At 41.0% G+C, this 23,249-nt stretch overlaps 1 long non-coding RNA gene across 1 annotated transcript in view; it reads right to left on the reverse strand.

Annotated features, from left to right (window-relative positions):
- Nucleotides 1–3,705: 3,705 nt before the first annotated feature.
- Nucleotides 3,706–23,249, reverse strand: part of LOC137852355 (uncharacterized) — a 31,594-nt gene continuing 12,050 nt past the window's right edge. The window contains exon 2 of the long non-coding RNA XR_011093780.1: nt 3,706–7,311. This is a non-coding gene — a long non-coding RNA (uncharacterized lncRNA). The remainder of the gene's footprint in view (nt 7,312–23,249) is intronic.

Here is a 23,249-nt window from a genome sequence, read left to right on the forward strand (position 1 = left end):
CAGAGATAAGCAGAGGCGATGCTGACGTGAGCGCTTTTAGAGCTCACGGGCAGACTCGCAGCTACTGAAATTTAAATCATAGCATAATAACAATGCAGATGCCTCAAACAATCCTGCATCGAAGTAACACAACTGCAATGAAAACAACGTCAAGGCAAACTCAGAGCTAACGTGGGTATTTGGAGGGAATTATGTTCTCTAAGTTATACGATCATAAAGAAAACAATTATTGGTGGTTTTATGGTTTGTGTGTATTTAAAGAATAGCGATTTGGAGTCGGATGCTGAAAGGTAGGTGTTCAGCACCTCCCAGGGATTAGAGCCAACAGCATGAGCAGCAACACACCAGGAAAGAAGAGAGATTATGGATTGCTGGAGTAACCCTTTGTAGTCATCACTGGAATAGGGCTGGTTTGCAGGCAGTTAGCCCGCTGTTTGCAGTGCTAGAGGAGCATATGACATGGTAAAAATCCAGTTAGATGGGAGTTTGTGTGAAATGGGAAAGCAGGATTAAGTTGTTTTCCTACATCTGTGCACTGAAGGTTCTCCTCAGGCTTCCTAATGATGCCCATCAGGCTTGTTCTGTGGCCCTTTCCCATGTGTGCTGCTTCTTCACAGCACCTTCATGGTGAGCAGAGCAGGGGGGCAGGAAAGACCAGCAACACCAGGTTCTTGGGTTAACTGGATGTGGCACCTCAATCCTGGTACCAGCCTTGAATTCCCAGGCAGCAATGGCCCTCCAGTTGCACCCCCCCATTGAATATGCCCCCGGTGTCCATTAGGAGAGCAAGGGGCTGAGAAAGCAGCGATGCTGGCTGCCAGACCAACACAGTGCTCCCACGCTGGACACTCACATTAGAGCACCACCAGTGAAGTGATGGAAGCAGAGCCCAGAGCAGCCAACTTCCCACTGCTCTCATCAAAGTGACCATAGACACAGCAGGCATGACCACTCAGTGGCACAAGCAGTTGCCTTTAAACCTCCTGTAAGCAGAATATGCAGAAAGGGACGGCTGAATGGGCTTCGGGACAGTGAGGAACAAGCCCTAGTATCTCCAGCTGTCTCGGTTTGTGATCTGAAGGGAGAAACCTCTGTGGATATGGTACTGCGTGTTGTTTGACAGCAGTAACAATCACAGCTTTCCTCACCTGGGGCTGGCTCCAAGTGCACTGCAAAGCTCCGTCCCTGACTAACTCTTTTCCCTGAGGCTCTGTTTAGCATTTCTACAGGTATCACGAGACTCGGTTACTTAAGCGTACTCCTGAAAATATAGGGCCACTTTATTGAGTGATACAGTGCTATACACTTCCCTGGCCTTATTTATTTTATTTATTTTTTTCAACTACTTGTTCCTTGTTAGAGCTGGGTAGAAAAAATGGTTCCCTTGAAGGGGGAAAGATCTCACAGCTTCAGGAAGGTCCCTGTGCCTGTTCCGCTTCAGCGTGCTACCAAGGCCTTTCAAACAAGGCATGCTGCCAGCCATATTTTCTTTTCCTGCTCAGAGCAGTAAACAGCCTGGGATTAAGTCTCACTGGAGCTGTTGGAGAACTGGGTAAAATGATTTCTCTGTAGGAACAAGAATAAAAGGCTGCTGTAGCCCGGGATCAGCTCGGTGTGTTGGAGGAGGGTGTGGTGCTTTGCTCATCTCCCCAGCTGAAGGTGTTTCACTCTGTGCAAGTAATGGCACGTCAGTCTGAGAGGAGACAGGGACTTCCACCTGCTCCTCCCAGCACGCTGAGCTAATTCCTGGACTACCAGCCCAGGCTCTTTCACTCTCTTGCCTAATGTTGTGTTGTTATGTACATGAGCTGGAGCTGCTCCAACCGGAGAAATTCTCCTTTTGAAACAGTCAGCAATGCCAAACCCACCTGGGCTGTGGGGTGCTGACTCTCACCTCCCCGGGTCAACTCAAAGGGACTACAGCCTTACATGCAGTGTGCTGTTTGGGATCTGATTATCCCACCCAGGAACTTCTGGCTGCCCTGAGACAGCAAACAAGGGTCTCTTATTTCAACCAGAAACTTACTGAACCAGTGTTCAACTTCCTGTTGAAAGTTACGGGTCTGGCAAATCAGCATTTTCTGATTAGAGGACATTTTTTTTCAGAAAGTTCTCAACCATTTGTGTTCCATCTCACCCTTACCTGCAGATCTTCAGTAGGTTCCTCCACCTGTGCATCTTTGTTTTTCTAAGTTATATATAAGAGACCACTTCGGCCTTTCCACAGCATAAGCTGGCCTTTTATTTTCACCATGTGAAGGGTCAGCTTGTAGCTATGCTAACCGAGCTGTCACCCTAAAGAGAAGGTCTCTCTTCGTTCCCCATCACCAGGAGGAAGCAAATTACTGAAACCATGAGCAGGTGTTACACATATGCTATATCTCACCATCTGAGCGGGGGTACCTGATGTAGTATGGGGAGAAAATTGGAGGTTCCTTCCATCTGATTAAGTGAATCTGAGATGTGGGCAGAGCATGGGAACTATCATGGGAAGGGGTGGTGTATGGCCCTTCCCCCTCTAAAACCACAAAATCCATAAGAGAATCGATCAAAATCTTGCCCCATAACACACCCATCTACCTTTCTTTTATTTCCTCCCTTCACATGGCAGAGCTTGTCTTTGGAAATCTCTGCTCTTCTGATGCTTGTATCAGAAAGAGGGGGATGGGGGCTGTCAGAGCAGGCAGAGCTCGGCGACGTTCCCTCCTCAGGCTCACCGCTGTTTTGATGCTCCAGCTAAAGAAAATCTCCGCCGATTTTTTTTGTGCTCAGAATGAAGCTTCCCACTGCTAGCCTTGGTAGATACAGAACATCCTGACTGGGCAAGAGCTCTTTATGGATATTTCTAGTGCTCAGAGGGAGAAGAGAAAAAAAAAAAAAAAAAAGCAACAAACTACAGCAAGTTTACAGTAATTGCTTTAATGAGGCAAAGCCCTTTAGAATGCAAACACGCTCAACAATACACAAAGAAACAATCAAAAAGAAAGTGTTTTATACAGGCTGTTTTATAAGAAGGTAATAAAAACAATTGTATGGCACACTCAGTTGCATAAACAGGCTCACCATGGAAGGTGTTTGTGTGAGAGCAGGACTATGAATACTTAATTGCTTCCATTATTCTTATTTTCAGTACAAAATACTGCAATCAAAACTTAATCTGCAGCTTGATTTTTAAATAAAAAGGTTATATTCCAGTTCCATTGTTGTAAATATAATAAAACACAGTCTTTCTGTAAATGCTCTTTCATTTCTTACTGCTTCTAAGGAGGTATAAGAGTGGTTAATATCTACATCCCTGTCAATTTTAAGTCATTTTTCAAAGGCAGGATCATTATTTCTCTTCACGTAGAAGGTAGAAGACCAAAACGTTCAAAAGGTCTTCATTAATGACGTGACTAGAAGTCATGGAAGCCTTGGTGAGATCCTTCTGTGGCTGCCAATCCTCTTTGAACCAAGCCCTATAAGCAACACAGAATTCAGGTTTATTTTCATTCACACATCTCTTCTGACAAGCCCAGAGGAACACACAGAGAAACAATATAAGGAAACGTGTTTGGGGACTTTAGTAAGTAGCAAAGTACAAAACTGAAAAAACGCCACCTGTTTTCTAGTACTTCTCAAGAGGGTAAATTAATCAGACAACAGGCTCATATGAGTTTGAATATAATCCAGTGTGTCTGGAACATTGTATTCTACATCTAGTGATTTTTATTTATTTATTTTTTAACATGTGCTGTTACACTTCTGCTTTAGTAGCATCTAGACCAGAGTAATTTTCAAATACTTAGACATAAGAACTCCTCTTTTTTTTTTTTTTTTTTCTCTGACTTTTCACTTCAGGAAGAGATACAGAACAGTCAAAAACCTGTTGTGTACATAAACTGAGTGATACGTCTGAAAAGATTTAGGAACCGAGATTTTCTTGTACGATAAAATGAGTATCTGGATTTAAAAAAAATATATATTCATTAATGGCATGTGCTCTCCACACTGAGCACATTGCTGTAAAATAACAGAGTAATTCCACAAAGACCAGAGTCATTCTTGTTGCAAACTGCTGTCTCTAGGAAAACAACGATGGCTTCTGTTAAAATTAATAGCAAAGCATGACCTTAAACTTGATATTTGTTACTCAGACACATCTTAATTTACACATTTAGTTAAAAGAATCCTTGATATTAAGAAGTACGCTAGTAGGCCTACAATAATTTCTAGCTTAGAAATTTTCTGACTGTTGGACTTCTGTTAGTGCTACAGACCATCTGACAAATAGGAAATGTCATTTTTATTTTCACCTTTCTCATCATTACATATAGCATTATGCCATCAGGAATCAAACAGCTACCATTGCACGTTTCCAGCTCACAATTTCATCATCACACTTCACATCATCACTTTACATTATTAACACACAAAACAAGTTCACATGAAGAAAAAAATAAATAAAAATTGGTAAGTCAGAAGTTCAGACATACAGTCTGATTTTTGGGTGGTCCTGTACAGACCCAAGTGTTGGACTTGGTGATCCTTGTGGGTCCCTTCCAACTCCAGATATTCTCTGATTCTGTGTTTCTAAGCTCTCATTCTCCCTATCCCAGGGAAAATAAGTATTTTTAACAGCCTTTCAACTCACTACAGTAGAGCTACTGCCCAAGAGAACAGAGGACATGTAACCAAGCTGATGAACATTTCAAACTGCCTATGACTTGCATGTGGAATATAGCCCTTTCTATAACCAAAATTTGATCATTTCAGAAGTCTTACGCAAGATCAGCCTTTCCAGCCACTTATCTTCAGGGTGTCAAGGACACCAAGAACTCCCAGACACTGCTTGTTGACCTTTCAGCAAGGTACCTTACCCTCTTATTAGACATCAATCATGCTGGCATCCATCAATCTTCAACAATTAAAGGCAAGAGGATATACTAAAGAGGAACACATGTATATGTATGTGAATGTATATATAAGAAGGAATTTTACATATTTATATGAAGGCATGAATGTACAGATTATAACCATATATATATAAGGAATATATATATATATATATATAAGGATGAATGCCTACACATATTTTAATAACAGATATATATGTGTGTATGTGCATCTGCTGGCCAAAACTGCTTTGATGATTTAAAGCAAATATCTTGATACACTGAACAGCTTTTTTTAAGCAAGGCAAATTACAGTTTCTAACTTTCCCGTATGTGTATCTCCTTAGTTTCTTCATGAAAAGAACCAATTGCCAAACAAAAATTATAAGCATACCATGATCCTATTGATCTCATTTCTCCTAGCAAACAGTTTAATGATGGTATTCATGACTAAGATTAAAAAATAATAATAAAATAAAAATAATAATTAGATGGGTGTCTTGGTTTGGATTACATATTATGCAGAAAGATCTAGCACATTAATCAGAAGTTTTCAGAAGCAGTCCAGACCATGCTTTCCTCTTAGTGTCAAATTCTTCATGGTTCAGAAAGCAAATCTGCAATCCAAAATCCAAACATGCCAAGACGATCTATAATGTGCTGCAGAAGTGGAATTGAAAAGACAAGTCATTCAGTCCAATGAGCTAGACGGGTGTCTGGAAGCATGCTGAATGTCATCTGCTAGCAACAGCCATCAAGATCAAGGAGCCTAGCAGAGGCATATTGAAATGCTTCCAAAGTTACTCATGAGCTAACATCTGCCTACAAGGACAAGTGAAGAACAGCCAGGAACTACAGTGAGGAACTTCCAATACAGAGGTGCGATACTAACCAGCCCCCAAACTAATCAGAGAGGCTTGATGAGATGCCACAGTATGATTATCTGACTGATCCTGAATGCTTTGGTGAATGCTTTGGCTCTAAGGTCCTGATGTAAAACTTTTACTAATGCATATTTTTCATCACAATGGATTTTTCAAGTTTTCCTCTTCAATCCCTTGCCAGAGGTTGCTCATTATAGAAATCAGGCTACAGTGAAAGTAGACCCAGATAAGCCACACACTCTAGCATTGGCCCCCTTCTCTGTGAGGAAGGTGTTTGTATTTGGAGCTCAGCTGAGTTCCTGCACTGGCCTCTCTACAACTGCAGGATATCCACCTCTGTCACAATGCTCCATTATTACTTTGGGAAGGTAATTAGCTGGGGAGGTATTAGCTGGGGAGGTGTTACTTCGGAGCAGCCTGCTGTGATGCTGAATTTTTATTAAGGGCCTCAGAATGGCAATCTTCATGGTTTTTCATGCACTTAGAGATTTTAGAGAGGCAGTCTTAGAGATCTTCATGCGCTAGTTTGGGCTTGGTTTCCATTGCTGGTAATATACATTAAATAGTAGATAAAATATCATTTCCTGGAGGGGAACACAAAGTCAAAACAGGGTGCCTGATTTGGCACTGTGTGATATATTATCCTAATGGCCACATCTCAGACCCAGGTAAGAACTCTTCCTTACTGAAAGAGTCTGCACACTGATCAAACCTGTAGCGAGCACTTCACAAAGCATAGTGATCCGAGTCTTTGGAAGGTGTAAGTGGGCACAGTACCTATGGTCAATCCCCATTTCCAACATGTAAGGCTCTAGATCTCCATTTCTGTTTTTATAATACCGGCATCAGTGAAGTTGCTTACTGAAGAAAAAAAAAAAAAATGCTTCTAAGGCTGCTTCCTTAGAAGAAATGTTGCCCAAGAGCAGTTTACATCATATGCTATCTGGAAGCTATTCTGTGAAACATTGTAATAATTGCTTTTCCTGGACACACTTATTAGTAGCAGCTAAAGTTAACAGATTGGAAGACTGCCTGAAGATGATGGATGGGTTTTCTCAGATTGTAGATTTCTGGTCATTTTCCATGGCAGCTGTAAATTTTAAAATAATATAAAATTAAGCAGTGGTAGAATAGAATTCACAAATATTACACAGCTACTGACTTGATCATTAATCATCCTAAATTAACAATAAAGTGTTATATATGATGAGTGAGATTCTGCCCTGGGGTGTATACAGAAGTTTCTCATTGATTACAAATGGGAAATGGCACGTGTATATGGACAAAGAATTTAACTAGCTGCTCGTTTGTTTTGATGGATTTATCTTTATTACTATTTAAAGGAGATGGAGACATTTCTGTTTTACAAATTCCTTTTCATACTAGTGATCCAGAAGAAAATGATCGAGAGCCGTCATCTGATTTGTAGTCAATATCCCAATATCATCCCTGCTTATTTTTGAAGTTGGAAGAGCATCAATGACCTCCAGAGTTCAGGATTCACTTGGTCTGCCTGATGTCCAACTTTGAGATTGCTGCAGTCAAAAAGGAATCTGTTAACAAACAGAGTGAAGATTTTTGTCAACTGATATTCCCTATAGGCTAAAATAGCATATTTTCCTAGACTTTGTCCTAATTTACTCTGTTATTTTTTTAATGAAATCATATCTGTCTTCTTCAAATGACTAACTAGAGAGGAGCTGCCAGAGATATGCATGTAAAAACAAACAAGCAAAAACAAGGTCCATCTCCTTGTCCAGCAACCAAATCAGATTCAAATGAAGTCTTGCACTCAGATATAATGATTCCTCACTTTCTGAGCAGAATCTGTTATAAAATTCTGTATTAATTACACTGTATGTAGGCATACTTATGTCATACATGCAGTTAGTATTAATATATACTAGCTACAGGACTGAGTTTTCCAGCATTACTTAGCCTGACATTTAATGTCTTTCAGTCTCTATGTACAATACTATGGAGTAGTAACACTGAAAACAACTTATCTGAATGCCAGCTACAGAATACTGTTATCACTAGGTTGTTTTTCAGGGCCGATTTACTTCTGTTTATCTACAGGGTTTGGTAACAAATACATGTATTTTGGGGCTCTAGGTACATTAAACATACTGAATAGTCAAAGCTTGTAGAAGCTAATTTCCCTGTCATTGCATTATAGTTAAACTGGTTACGCACGTCTCATTCAATTATGTAACTTGAAGAATACCAACAACATAGGTTCCCAATTTCAATAGTACGTATGCTGGTTTTAGCACTTAACAATGGATCAGCTTTTAGCATGAGACACTACGTGCATCATACTTTGAAATTCGGAGTCACAATTTAAAATGTAATATTTTCTCTGTGTGTTATTAATGGCCTTTCTTTTTGTACTTTCTGGATGTATACTGTAATATTTTGCTCAAATCAAGATGAAGACTGGAAGTTAATTCACAATACATATACACAGGTAAGCATTGACACCACAAGAACCTCTACTGTTACCAGCCTAATCCAGTCGGTATTTAAGCAGGGGAAAAAATGCTTAATACAAAAATGAACTAATTGCTGTTAATGAACTAATGAAAATGAACTAATTGCTGTTTCCCACACACACCCTCACACCCCCCAATGTGGGGAAAGTGCCAGCTATACTATGAAGTCTTCTTTAATGGTACTTCTTTAATGATATCTATTATTGTATTAGGCTTATGTGGCAAGATTTTGGTAGCAGGGGGCTGCAGGGGTGGCTTCTGAGAGCAGAGCCCAGCAGCTGCCCAATGTTAGATCAGAGCCAGCTCCAGCCAGCTCCAAGAGGGACCTTCTGATGATCAGAGCTGACCAGAGATGCTACAGCATCTGGGAGAGAGGAGTGAGAAGCAGCCCCGCAGACCCCCAGGTCAGTGCAGCAGGAGGGCAGGAGGTGCTCCAGGAACACAGCAGCAGTTCCCCTGCGGCCTGTGGAGAGGCCCCTGGTGGAGCAGGCTGTCCCCCTGCAGCCCATGGGTCCCACATGGAGCAGATCTCCATACTGCAGCCCATGGAGGAGCCCCCAGTGGAGCAGGTGGATGTGGCCTGGAGGAGGCTGCAGCCCATGGAAAGCCTCCGCAGAAGCAGGCCCCGGGCCAGAGCTGCAGCCCATGGAGAGGAGCCCACGCAGGAGCAAGGGGTCTGGGGGGAGCTGCTGCCCGTGGGGGACCTGTGCTGGAGCAGTTTGCTCCCGGGGGATGGACCCCATGGTACAGAGCCATGTGGGAGCAGTACTTGAAGAGCTGCTGCCTGTGGGCAGCCGCCGCAGGATCACCCCACATGGAACAGGGGCAGAGAGTGACCGTGAAGGAGCGGCAGAGACAAAGCATCAGGGACTGACCACAGCCCCCATTCCCCATTCCCCTGAGATGCTCAAGGGGAGGACATAGAAGAGGGTGGATAGGGGGAAGGTGTCTTTACTTCACTGTTAGTTCTCACTGCACTAGTCTGTTATTAGTGAGCAATAAATCACATTAATCTCCTTTATGTTGAGTCTGTCTCAGCTGTGAAGGTAACTGGTGAGTGATTTCCCTGTCCTTATCTCAACCCATGAGCCTTTTTTCATCATATTTTCTCCCCCTGTTCAGTTGAGGAATGGGAGTGAGAGAGCATGGTGGAGCTGGGCTGCCCATCAGTGTGAAACCACCACAACTCTATGTGGGAGTCACTCTGATACTGCAGTGGTATATAAGGAAAAAGGAGAAAGGAAGGGTTAAATTAATATCCACAGAAACTGACATACTATTATGATTTTAGCATTGTGCAATAGAAATAAAGCACATATCAAATGGATTAAAAACTAGCTGACAGATCTCAAAAAAACTAAGCATCAGCTGGGATTTGAGACTGTCTGAATGTTCCCAATGTTCCCTTGGGCTCTGTACAAGGCCTAATATTCTTTAGCAACTTCACCAATGGTCATGTAAACATATCCCTGAATACAATCTGTGAATGACACAAGTTTGGCAGGATAGCATACAGTGATGAAGACTGGGCATTCAAACAGAAATCAGGAATGGTACAGGAAGGAGACACAAAAATATTCAAAGGATAATTCCTTGCAGTAAAAATTATAAATAAATAAATACATACATACATACATAAGAGTTTCTTCTGGTTTTGTTTGTTTGTTTTGTTTTGTTTTATCAGAAAGAAGATGGGGAGAGGTGAGTTGTATATATATGTAACTCACAGGGAGAAACACCAAAAAAAGACTCTTCCATCTAGCCAAATAACCAGGGGCTGGAAACTTAAGCCAGATACAACAAAATTGAAAGTAAGGTGCCTTTCTTATAATAAAAGAGCTTGTATTTTGGAAAACATTTTCCACAGATATGCCAGATACACTGTGTGATCTCTTAAAAACAAGAGGAAGAAATGCTTTAGCCAAAAACGGTTGTTTTGTTGTTGTTGTTTTAATATAAGAATAACAGGAGATAGTGTAAAGACATCTAGACAGACAAGTTGATCATATTCTGTGTGTATGGTTTTACACAAATTTACCAGAGTCAACATTTCCACATCTGTATTTGGTATAAAGAATGGAAAAATATCAGAATTTCTTTCCTATCCATCTATGTAAGAATTCAAGCAAAATTCTGCAAGCTTATTTTACATTTGAATTCTAGCCTTTATTTGTTTCTTAACTCATGTTCAGTTACTTAAGCACTGTCTTCTAAGGAGGCAGGTTATCATTGTTTAGTCTTACCTTAAGGAATTTTATAAAAGAAAAGTTTATGAGACATTTAGAATGTGTAACAAAGTCTACAACACAAATTGTCATGCAACATGGCAAGTTGCTAGAGAGAATAGCCCTTATTTGTTAGCTACAAACCTGAGGTAAAATAGAGGGAAGAAATGCAACTAATCTTAGTTGAGCAGATATTAATAGACTAATCATGAAAATTCTACAACCATGTATTTTCTGAAATGCATGATGACATTAAATTGTGCCTGTGTTAATTTTAAAATAGTTAGAACTTCAGATATTTTCTGCTTCTATCAAATAACAATAATTAAGAACTGTTAGCATCCTCCCCTCTCTTCCACGTTGTAGTATATTATATCTCCCAGAAACTTGCTGAGCCAGCTACATTAGCAGCAACAGAGAGTAAATCCATTCAAAACAATGTGACTAAAAGCAGATTCTGTGTGTTTGCTTTTGCGTGACTAGAACAAAAGGTCCACTGCTGCTTTTACAGCTAGATAGCATTTTATAATGTATTCTGAAATTTTGGGAAAGTCAGATTACAATGTTTGTTTAACATCAGACCCTCTATTGTTCAGATGTAAGGTCACTGCAATGTCCAATCTGTGAAAACTTCAGTTTTTCTTTAGATATTAAAAAACAAACAAACAACAATATCAAAAAATGACACTGAAATTATCCAAAAAGAGCTCAGGCTGCAGGAAAGAAGTCTGAAAAACAAACACTGTTAAAGCTTGGTCAGACACGATTATGTGGCTGACAATTACATATGATAACAATTAAAATGATCTGATTCCAACCACATGGCATCTTAATACAGCAAATCTCCAAGCAAATAACGTGTCACATAATAGGTTTTGATTGATGTTGTCAGCAGCCTTTTGAATGTTACAGATACCTTCCCATCAATGCCTCAGAAATCAGTGGAGACTACTGACCTCATCCTAAACTGAAAGTATTTGCATGTACCTAAATAATGTTTCTGGCTTTAACTGTTCACTAACCTAAAATTCTTGGCTTGCTGGATGATTTGATACATGCATACATGGTGTCCAGCTGCTTACTTCCAGTTGCAAATAACTCAGCTAATATACGCATTAGTGGTTTTAGCAAAAACCCTCGATGTTTTCTGAGAGGTCTTTAAGTTACCTGCCAGTATAGCTCTGCTCGGGTAAGTCTGATTACAAGCCAGCTGAAGCACTCCAAACAATTGCTGAAGTCCATGTGTTGGTTGGCAGAGGGGACCTAACCAGAAAGCATAAGGAGCTGCCAAGGAGCTGCCACTGAGCAGCATGAGCCTACTCTACTGCCGACTTTAATTTGCGTTAAAAAAATAGGGATGAGTTAATGATTGCTAAACCAACAAATCATCCTCCTATTGGAGGAGCCCCAGAGGACATTCTGTCTCCAGTGGTGATATAACCAGTAAGCAAACACATTGTCACATTGCCTAGAATGGGCATACAAAAAGCAGAGGGGATCTGACCAGGAATTTGGAGTATTTTCATGGTGCCAGTCTCCACACATGTTCTTGGCTTGGCCTCCTGCTCCTTATTTTCCTCTAGACCAGCATGAGGGCACAGCCCAAAAGCTACTCTTCAGATCTGTGATGCAAGTTTTATTGTTTCCTTCTGTATACTGTTAAGTAGGAAGAGAAACATAATGTCTTAAAAACGAATTGAGGAATAATACCATACATTTGTTAGAAGGATAGTTTTTGCTACCATTGTTGTTAAAAAAAAAAAAAAAAAGTTTTGTGTTTTGGCATCTAAGTCATGATTGCAACATCTCAGCTGGAAAAACAGCTGTCTCTTCTAACCATGGCTGCAATGAATACAGTTGTCCCGCTGTAGGCCGTGGAGATCTAGATTAAGAATGAAGGTTTAGTTAAAATATTGCAACAATTTTTTCAGTGTTGTTGATGTTCAGCAAAAACCTTATGTGTATTTACACCAGTTTCACTCTTCTGACAGAGCATGTTATCCAGTCACAATGCAAGGTCTTGCCTGTGTTTTAAATGTATGGGGTTTTATATCCAGTGCATTGTACTTTTTCCCATTATTTATCAGAGATCACAGTAAAAATCAAGAATTATAACAACTCACCCTAGAGATCAAGAAATAAATGAAGCAGTAATCCTCATGGGCAGACTGCAGCACAGCAGTTACTCATGACACCTCAGACATAAATGTATTTCTGTTCTGAGTTAACAGTTCTGCAGAATACAGCACAGCTTTACCTAAATGGCCTTCCCGTGAGTACTGGTCATTCCAATGCACAATGGATGTCATCTACTTATGAAGGAAATATATTGGTTTTCCGACAGTAATGAGAGGAATTATCTAGAGCTTCCATGTTAAATTAAAATCACATATTGCTCCTCTGCAAGGAGAATTATGTTCATTCTCTTTACGCACCAGAACTGGCTAGCATCGCAGAAGAACAGATTTTCCAGAACAGCAGTGAAACATCAGCTCATTCCAACACACTGTAGAAGACAAAAACTCCATACCCGTATAGGTCTAAACTTTCAGCACGAATAAGGCAACCACATGCCTTGTCCTCAATTGCAAAGAATTGTCTCAAAAAAAAAAAAAAAATCACTGATGTCAATCAAGTCATGTGATACTTAGACTTTATAGAGGAAAGATCTCAACTTTGTGCAAGAACACATTAGACAGAATGTGCCAGGTCATTAATAGGCCATCACTAGAGCAATCAATAGAGCAGGTAAAAAGTCCAATCTGTATAAATACGCACATATCCATTCATCTGTAGAGATCTAGCCATAGACATACTCTCCAAAAAGAACAGTATGACAGTAAGTAGTTCAGCTGATATATAATTTCAATCTCTGATGTCCAACACTGTGCATTCAAAGGCTACTTTGCAAGCAAAATGCACCTCTTCTCTGGAAATTATCTGTGTTGCTGAACTCTATGAGACAAGACATGAAATCTCACCAGTCATAAAGGAATGGGCCTCAAGCGGAACAGTATGCCAGCACAACATGGTCAGTGACTTGTCTGCATGCTGCATATCAGTCCATGGACCCTGGCTTGCCATTGTGCAAGTTCTCCTCAATCACTTGAAATGTTTTAGAGAGTATGGGAAAGAAGAAGCATTGTATAGGCTTCACACATTGGTCCAACCCAGAAGGGTGCAAAGGAAATATTTTTGTTCCACATGGCACCATAGAAACTCATTTCCCTTGTGCTGCTGAAGCATAAGAGGTGATTAGCATGGGAACAAGGCCTCTCATTTTCTTCATGCAGATTCTAATACAGAGGGACTTTGATCTTTAGGGGGACCTCGACCACAGTGTGAAATAATAATGATGATAACACAACAGTAATAATAGGTACAGATAGCAATAATGAACCTTGAACATGTATCCATTATAGACACATAAATATTCAGCTGTCTACAAGAGAAGAAGAGCACAGGTCATAGACTCTTTAGCTTCATTCCCTTCCTACACAGCCAAAAGTAGACACAGAAATTATTGAAATACATTTATTAGCTAGTAAGTAGTGTCTTTTCAAATTGGTATGATAGGAATTTGGTGAGTCAGGCTGCTAATTTATATCTGGGAGTTTATATAATATTAGGACAAAAACAAAACAAACAAAAAAATGAGCTATGAAAGAATCTACAAAAACAGTCAGAACAGCAAGGACTTTCTTTCAAAACGGGACAATAGAGGTTGTGACACATCTCAGTTTTATGCAGTGCTTAACATGTACCTACAAATCAATTGCAGGCCTCAATTTCTTATTCAATTAATCCTATATATGACTTTTTTTTTTTAGAATAAAGGAGAAATACCCAACAACCATAGGCTGGGTAGCCTCTGGTCCAGCTTCCAAAGGCCACAGTAACTTAACCAGCCAATAGCCACACTTTACTGACACGTCCTTCACTGCTGCCCTCAGTAACAGGGTGGCAATAAATTGCAAGCTGTTAAATTGGCAAAGAGTTGGCCAGCAGCTTAGTCTTAGCATCATTTTTGCACAGCGTCCTATGGCCTCTACACCACTGCAAGATAGGAGTTGCATCTGTCCTAGTCCAGGCATGTCCCTACCACACGATGAGAACAATCCTGTGACAAAAATGTGTGTAAATCTCAGCCTTGTGACAGGCCGTGCTTGAACCTCCTCATCTATTCCCAAAATAATCATTTTGTGAAGGAAGCACTTGCATTTTGATTAATGGATGTTCTTATCATGCCAGAGGTTATAGTGTATTAATTCCTTCATAAAAGAAGATGTAATCTTCTAGACCAAAGGGCTGGGATTGACACAAGGTATGTGGAGTACATATTTATGGAGTAAACACAATTATAATGTGTTGCCAGATGTAATGCACCAGAACTTGGCTTTGGAGATAAGTAGCAAGTCTAGCATTTTCCTGAACATGAATAGTGTCTTTTTGTCACAATGATTCATTCATGATAGCAAAAACCTATGTGATTCAGGTGTATGCAGGAAAGGAGCAGCCTTGCTTTGGGAAGTCAGCACTCTGAGAACAGAGGGGCAAAAGCATGTTTGGGGCTAAAATGTTCAAGGTCATCAACAGTGAGATTTTTTGTAGGCATCATAGGAAGGGAATAGATAGAATGAAAGCAGAGAAGGTAGTGGTCAGGTGAAAGAATTCAGGGAAACTGAAAATTACCAGTGGGGCTGCATGGTAGAAATGAAATATCTCTGTTATTTTCTGATCAAAAAGAATCAGTTGAACTCCAAACTCAGTGAAAAGCAATGAGCCAGTGCTTCCGAGAGGGGTTGAAAACAGGGAGGTGGGGCTGCTTGTATAGTTTAGCTTGGCATGATTTCATTTTTCACAAAAATGTGGGGAGAATAACAATATCCTAAAACACTTCCAGGCACTTATTAATTATTTTTCTCCCTTGGATTACGACACACACAAACATAAACAACCCTTTCGGTTATGCTGGTCTGCAGTTCTGTGCCGGCTTCCCGTTTGGAGCTAGTATGGAGCTGTCCCACTCTGTGTGTTGAAAGTCTCTCCCCTTGGAAATGCACTTGGACTGATGCCTCGAAGTGACATTTGAAACCTGCCCATGCTGCTTTGCTTTTTTTTTTTTTTTTCCCCATTCTTGTTGTCAGACTCATCATGCTGAGTCATATCTGCAGCTAGATCACAATGATTATACTGAAATGTCAGCAGCTGCTCTTTTCACCCCCATATGGTGCCAGATTTAGGATGAGGTTTCCCTAATGCATAAACAATGACTATAATTGTGGTTTTTGACAATCAAGGTATCACAGAGATGTTATTTTGTTGTAAAAAAAAATGCATTTCCACAGTTGTAATGAAGGGATGGGTCACACTGACCCACATGTTTCTTTGTAGTTCACCCCAAAGAAAGTCTGTGACGTAAGTGAATCCCTGTCAGCATCGCTGTTGGTCATCAGATGTTGTTTGACAGGGAAAACAGCTAAAAGCTTTCTCATTTAATATCTTCCTAACCGTGAGAGCATGATTTGCTTAATTCCAGAGATGAGTGATGGGAAAAAAAACTGGCTTTAACTCCTGTTTAACTGCAATATAATTTCCTTGTGGTCCTCAGATAGCTCTGTCTTCTCCCTTAGTGCTCCTTAAAGTTACCCGCTCTCTTTAAAAGTCAATTAAAAACAGCTGAGGTATCAGAGAAATAATAAACAAACAAACAAACAAATAAGCTGGAAAAAGTAATGAAAACCCAGGGCTCTGTCTCTTCTTTTTTTCATAGATATGCATCAAATATACCTGCACTATCTAGCAATGGTGGAGACAGATGATTGTGGAACTGTTGTCAGTGAGAGGTGAATCCAGTCCCAGCACCTCCAGTCTGTATTTTAATGGCACACAAAGCAATACAGAGATAAATGAAAGATAAACAAGTAGAAAACCCTGTAAGGGCAAAGGCAGGGTGAATATGCTGTATTATTGTTGAGGACTGGGAGAAGAGTCATTGAGGCTGATGGAAGTAACCACCACCCTTCATTTAAGATAACAGAGTCAAGGTAGTTCTTTGATGAGGTAATACAGGTTTCCAAGACAAAGCAGAAGTACACCCTAAATCTTGAACAATGTGGGCAGATGGTACTGCTGGTTACTGCATTGAGTAAGGATGTATTTGTGTGTATGTAGGTACAAGAGAACAAGCCAGCTGAAACAGAAAGAAAGAAAGCTTTAAGCACAGCAGCTGAAAGGAAGCTACCTAGGCATAAACGCCTAAAGGGAAACCTTATCTGGGGTGCTGATTTAAAAAAAAAAAAAAAAAAAAAAAAAGGTATTACAAGCAAAGTTTAGTGGTTTGATTGCATCTGCAGTCAGAGAAACAGGAGTCTGCATATTGTGTGTAAGTAGGTAGAGCTGCATTCAAGAAAGACCTGACTCCATCAACATCTTAGCTTCCTAACCAGAACAAGGCTTGTGGCCGTCTGCGTCAAAGAACGGAGCATTACAGGTAGTGAAACAGACTAAAATAAAGACTACAGACAAGCCTACAGTGACCTGGGAAAGCTAAGGATGTTGTAATGAATTAAATCTTGTAGTAATGAATTAAATTCATTATGCTGTAATGAATCAAAAGCCACATGTTCAGAAATTATTACAAATGCAAAATGCTTTCACAGATAGCAACACTGACACTAGCAATTTTTTTTTCAGTAAAAGGAACTGTTCTGAAGGTTAAGCCAGCCCTCAGAAATGAGTCTGGGAAGATGCTAGTACTTTGCAGGATGAGAGGTTCAGGTCCAATGAGGCCAAAGTGGGATGCCAGTTCCAGAGCAGGGTCCTTCTGAGATAACCATCTCCAGGTTCACTACGTGGGTGCTTAGGCCTCATCCTCAAAAGTAGCTCACACAGCTAACACATAACTAGGTATCTAGAGTCCTATCCTCTCCTTCCCCTAAAACAACCAAGGAGACTGGATTTTATGTACCCAGCAGTACATAAAATAGTAGATGGGTCTAAATATTTTGCTGGTTTCAGCCTTTCCTGGACAAGCCTCTCTTCTGAAACCCTCAGATGAGATGAAAACTAGTTGGACACATGATCACCGTGATGACCTCTGCAGTAACCCAAAGTGTACGTGCCCATGTACACTTATACTGTGTATAAATTACATAGTTATACTGCCCGTGTAGCGTCAGGTAGTGCACATCCCCTCCTGGGCAGGAGTTCATCTGGATCTCTGTTGCTAAAACCATACAGCCCTTCAGCAGCTGTTACTGAAAAGCAACATTGCTCTTAATGGAAATTATCTTGATCCTTCAGAGCCTAGGCATGGAAGAAAATATGTAGGATGCCAAACATAAGTCTCAGCTGATTTTTATTTATTTTTTTTTACACACCTTTATTTTACCTGTGTGGCTGTTCTCTAGGTATCTTGTTTCATCCACTTGGATAAGATTCATCTGCTTAGATCAAGCTGTCAAAGAGATAGGCATCTAGGATGACTTTGTTTCATAGATTTCCCTTACAGTTATGGAGATACATGCTTATTTCCAGGAAACAACTGGCCATATCCGAACAAATAAACCTAAGTTAGGTATCTCTGATAAATAGTACAGCCCATCTTTCTACCACCATTGACTGCAGTGGGGGCCTAGACAGCAAGTAGGTCTAAATGCTCTCCTTTGTGACAGCAGAAGGCAAGTGACACAAATACTGGTTCCTGTGTACTGGGACATGGTGCGCCATCAAACCTTTCTCTAGAGCACCTGTGGTATCCCAGATGTAACTTTTCTTTGCCTGCCCACCATCACCTGCTTTTGCATTTGCATCTGTGTCACCATGGCTAGTGCAGACTTGGAGGACCATTTGTTTGGATGCTGCTTGTGAAACTTTTCTTATGTGTGTCAGAAAGACACTGCCAAAGGTAGTGAGCTTATAGGAGCAGAACATCGGAGAGCTCTCAGCAGTGAGAGTGCTTCAGGGTCTGTTCTGCTTCAGTCTCATCTGCCTCAGTGTTTCATCTGGGGAGCAAACCTCACCTGGCTTCTTTCCATGAAGCAGCACAATGTGTCATTTGGTATTCCTCCACCGCAAAATGTGTCTGGTGGGGACAAAAAAAAAAAAAAAAGAAAAGTACTTGTGTCAGAAAGGTGTGACTTGTTCTGGAGGTTAGAGTTGAGCACCATGGTTGTCTGAAAGAGGAGAAGTAAAAAATGAGAGCGTTTCGATCTGTCTGCCAGTCTATAAGGGGTAATAGAAGGTTGGTTTATTGTTCCTCCAGCATAACGTGTAAGGACGATTTGTAATGAGGTAGAATCCAGGGTAAATAGCTCTTGCTATAATACTTTGCCTTCAGATATCTTAAGAGGTAATCTGTGGCAGGTATGCCTGCTGCAAATCAGGCTATGTCTTTGCATTTAGAAGTCACTATTATTATGCTAAAGGGTGTATGCTTACATAGTTCAAGTATGGCATTTGGAAAGAAGTAATTTCACCTCAGAGTGGAAGTTGCCCTGAGGCACAAATCCTCAACAGTGAAATTTTGTACGTGTACTTTGACAAACGCATGCCCAGGGGGCAGGTGCCAAATTATGCCTTTGAAGCCATGGAAGCCTGGCTGTGGGAACCTAGAACCTTGAAGAGTTTCTCAAGAGAGAGGAAGCAGAGCCAGCTGGACTCATTTTCTATAGACAGAGATTTAATTGCTAGCTAGTAGCTACTGCATCAGAAAAGAAGCCGTTTCGGGGACCTGGAACATGCTGCTGTGAAGCTCTTGTTAGAGAAGTCAGGTGGCAGCCTGACTGTGACCCATACATATCCCACTCTTCGCACATTATTTTTAACTCCAATATTTACTGTCACGGTAAAATGTGATCATCATTATAAGAAACAACACATAGCTGTCATTAATCAGCACCTAAGAACAAACTGCAAATATTCTGCTTTTGAGTGCAAGCCAGCTGAGCAAAGAACAATTTCTCTAGAGCTAATGCACATCAATTCAGCAGAATTCCAGAGATGAAATTAAATCTATGTAGTAAAATTGATGTACAGCTTCTTACGCAATAAGTGTTTTTGTATTTGTTTTTGTTTTTCCCAGCCTGGTGGTGGCTGGGCTCCATCCTCCCCATTCTCTGAGATAAAACCTTGCAACCCCCAAGAGGCTGGCTCCTCTCTGTGGTGCCAGATACCCATCTTCTGCTCCATAAACTCTTTTTTGACTTCATTCTTCTTCAGTGCTCACAGGTAGGTCCTACAAATTCCTTAACTCACACAGACAATACATGTGTTATTTTGTCTGTACACCGAAAGAGGTAGAAAATTGGACTAAAACATTGACCTAAGAATAGGAAGCATAGTGTGAAATAATAACTCAACATTACCGTGCTACTAAGATAAATGTTTCTGTAGCAAATTCATTACTCTATAAAAATAGCACTTATGATAATAATAAAAAAGTCCTACTGAGGGAAATTAACCTATGAAAGGGGGCTCAGGAGGGGTTGGATTATACCTTTATCACTACTCTGAGGTCAGAGCTAATTGGCAGACAACAAAGCTTATGAACCTGGAGTTGATTGCTGCCTTCTGCCTTTCTCCACTGACAGATGAGCACACCGCTCCCTCTATTACTCTTGTGATTTATTTTTACTTGCATGCAGATAAGATCAGTGCATCATTATGTTGGATTCTGTACCAACATGGAGCAAGAGCACCTCCACTATATAGCTTAGGATCTGGGCAGAGAATAGGGGTGGGAGTGAATAAAGGAAACATTTGTTCCTTCCCTTTTACGTGGGGAACAAATGCTTTAATCCATAGAATACGTAGGTGCTTTGCTGATTTGGATCTAATAGGTCAGGCTCACAACCACGTTAATATATCTTCAAGCAACAGCCCTGCCATTGCATGCCAGACATTTTTTACTTCCCAAAATAACTGTTCCTGCAGAGTGCCCTGCGCTGGGGAGCTGGTGATGGTTAAAAGCAATCCAGAAAAAAAGCAAAACCAAAAACCTCCCACATTTTGAATCAGATCGGTTCCCCTGCCAAGGATACAGTCTCATGGCAGCAGAGTTGGTTGTACTGGCTTGGTTTGCTGGTATAACTACGCTTTGGATCACATCAGCCTGTGTTTGCCCTGGGTAAGAGTGCACACGAGGACAGTCACTGCTGTTCAACTGAGACACAATAGCTTGTTAAATTGTCATAAACTGATCATAAGTCTGAGTCCCAACTGGCTTACCCGAGGTCACCCAGCAGTTTGAGACACACCCAGCGACTGAACAACATCTCCGGAGTCCAGCCTAGTGTCAAATACAATGGCACTTTTCCTCTCTAATTGCAACCAATTGTCACTGTCTTCTGGTGGGTGTAACCAGGAGAAAATGGACATGGGAATGAACTGGGACTGTCCAGTGGGACCTTCCAGCTTCAGCAGAGGCATGCTGGCAGGGCTTCACCAGGAGAACTGCCCGGTTCCACCAGGTCCCATCTCCCCAAAGACAACAAGCTGTTAGATATTGGTGAGTAACTCCAAGAAAGCTCCTGCGATCCATACAGGAGTTGCTGCCACACCATACATTTCGAGGAGAGTGGACATGAGCTGCAGAAACAAGAAGCGTTTTTCACCCTAGGGAAGCTCTCTCAATTCAATGCCTTCCTCCCGTGCAGCGGAGGGGCTGCGTGGTTAGCGCTATGCAGCGCGTAGCTCATTGCCATTCTAGAGCCAACATGGGAGATGTAAAAATGAAGTAGTGGGGCAAAGGGATGCAGTGCTGGAGGAACGCTGCTTTCCACAAGCTGTGTAAACCCTAATTAATAGACAAAGGGCTCTATTCTTTTCCTGTGTTTAACTCCACCCCTCTCTTCTCTTCCCTTTAACCATACCCTTTCTCACCCTCCAGTTTACAGTAGCATATACAGGGCCTGACGAAAGCCCACACAAATCAATGCCAACACTCCCATTGACTTCAATGGGCTTTGTAACAAGCAAAGAGAGAAGAGAATAGGTGATTATTTTTCCTTTCCAAATGACAAGTCCCTCCCCAAACAAAACAATCCATATAGTAGTCATAAGGGTTTTATATTGTGCAGTGCATGGGCATAATTACTCCAACCCTTTAAACAGCTAACAGCAGTTGGTCTCTTTTAATGCTTGGAAAATTATTTTAGACTTCATATCTACAAAACCGGATTTTTTTAGACTGTAAGTAGCTCGGGTCAGATCTCAGCAGTTGTTACCACCATACCTGCACTGACTTCCAAAAGGACAGTCAGTTTGCACATATAAAAGTACTGTCCCAGACTAGTACTTGCTGCACAGTCAAAATCATTTTGCTATCCACAAGTGGCTCTCTCAGAGCCATAAACCAACCCTGCTGTAGATGTTCAGCCAGTTATCTAGGCATGATCTTGATTAATGACTCACCTGGCACTTTGAATTCAAGCAGACTTCTGCCTACATAATCCTCATTGAACATGATTGCATGGGCACTGCGAGCGCTGGGTGACTGTTCCCACTTCAGCACGTAAGCACCTTGTGGTCTCTGAGCCATGCATCTCTACGAAACCCCTCAGAGCAGAGTGTGCCACTCTCCCACCTAGCAGCTGGGGAACCGAGCCATACGATTTCAAAGGTATTGCCTCTCGAATCAAGTAACATGAGTCTGAAGGCCTAAGTGACTTCACAAAGTCATGCAAATAGAAAACCCAGTACAGAAAAGGCCACTGAGCCCAGATCTCAGTCTTGCCTGAGGACTTCTCAGACTTTCTGTCTGTGTCTCCATAACATCCCCATCTATCTTCCCTGCCCTACAAGAGGGCATGCAAAGATTCCTCCACCTCTTCCTCTTGATTCATTGGTGTAAGGGCTTTACTGTGAAGTGTAAAAATCCTGAGGGTATTTTAAGAGTTATTTTCTTTTCCCTCATAGCTGCCTCCACAGTTTGTCTGCTTAACAAAGGCTATGATATGGGGAAAAAAAAAAATCTAAGTTAGTGTGCTCTGTGCATCCAAATATCTTCATTCCAAAAAGCTGCGTACTTCTTTGGCAACACTTGGAAGGAAACGATCCAACTGTATTGAAGTTTAGGTAATATGCAAATTGCTCTTATTCAACATGGTGTATGGAATTCTATTTTTTCTAATCCTTCAACTAAAATACAATTTGCGGCTGTTCTTCTTCTGTCTGCCTGATTAAACATCCTTGAAAAAACAAGCATGGGACTGCAATAAAGAAAAATAAAAAGGTTTCTTTTAATCAGTAATTAAGTAGCAATTAAGTACAATTATTACAATTTGTATCTAATTTATAATATCTGTAGAAAGAACAGATGTAATTTATCCTCCAATAGTCAACAGTGTTTGGCTTTAGCAAAGCCACCTTACACTTTCCTTCCCATTTACAACAGGGAAGGACACTGCAGATGGTGAGCTAATGCACCCTAGCCGAGGGGTGGGAATGTTCAGCTAAGGGGTAGGAGCTGCCCATGAAGATTTATGTTGTTCCACATGGACAACATAAGGTTTTCTGATTGTCTTCAGTAGAGGAACCCTCTCTGTAGGTCAAGTGACAAAATTCTTCAGGATTTTAACCTGAAGTATGAGCTCTCACTTTGGGGTAGTTTTTCCTGTGACTTAGTAAGTCACAGGAAAAAATACTCATTATAGACTAGATTAATTTCTTTAACTCCACGGTCTTTACATACTTAGGAAATACAAGCATCAGTTTGGACTGTCTGGAGCCAGCCAAAGCCAACATGACAACTTTCTGCCACGGATGCTT

Source organism: Anas acuta, chromosome 2 (genome assembly GCF_963932015.1).
Source record: "Anas acuta chromosome 2, bAnaAcu1.1, whole genome shotgun sequence".
NCBI lineage: Eukaryota > Metazoa > Chordata > Aves > Anseriformes > Anatidae > Anas > Anas acuta.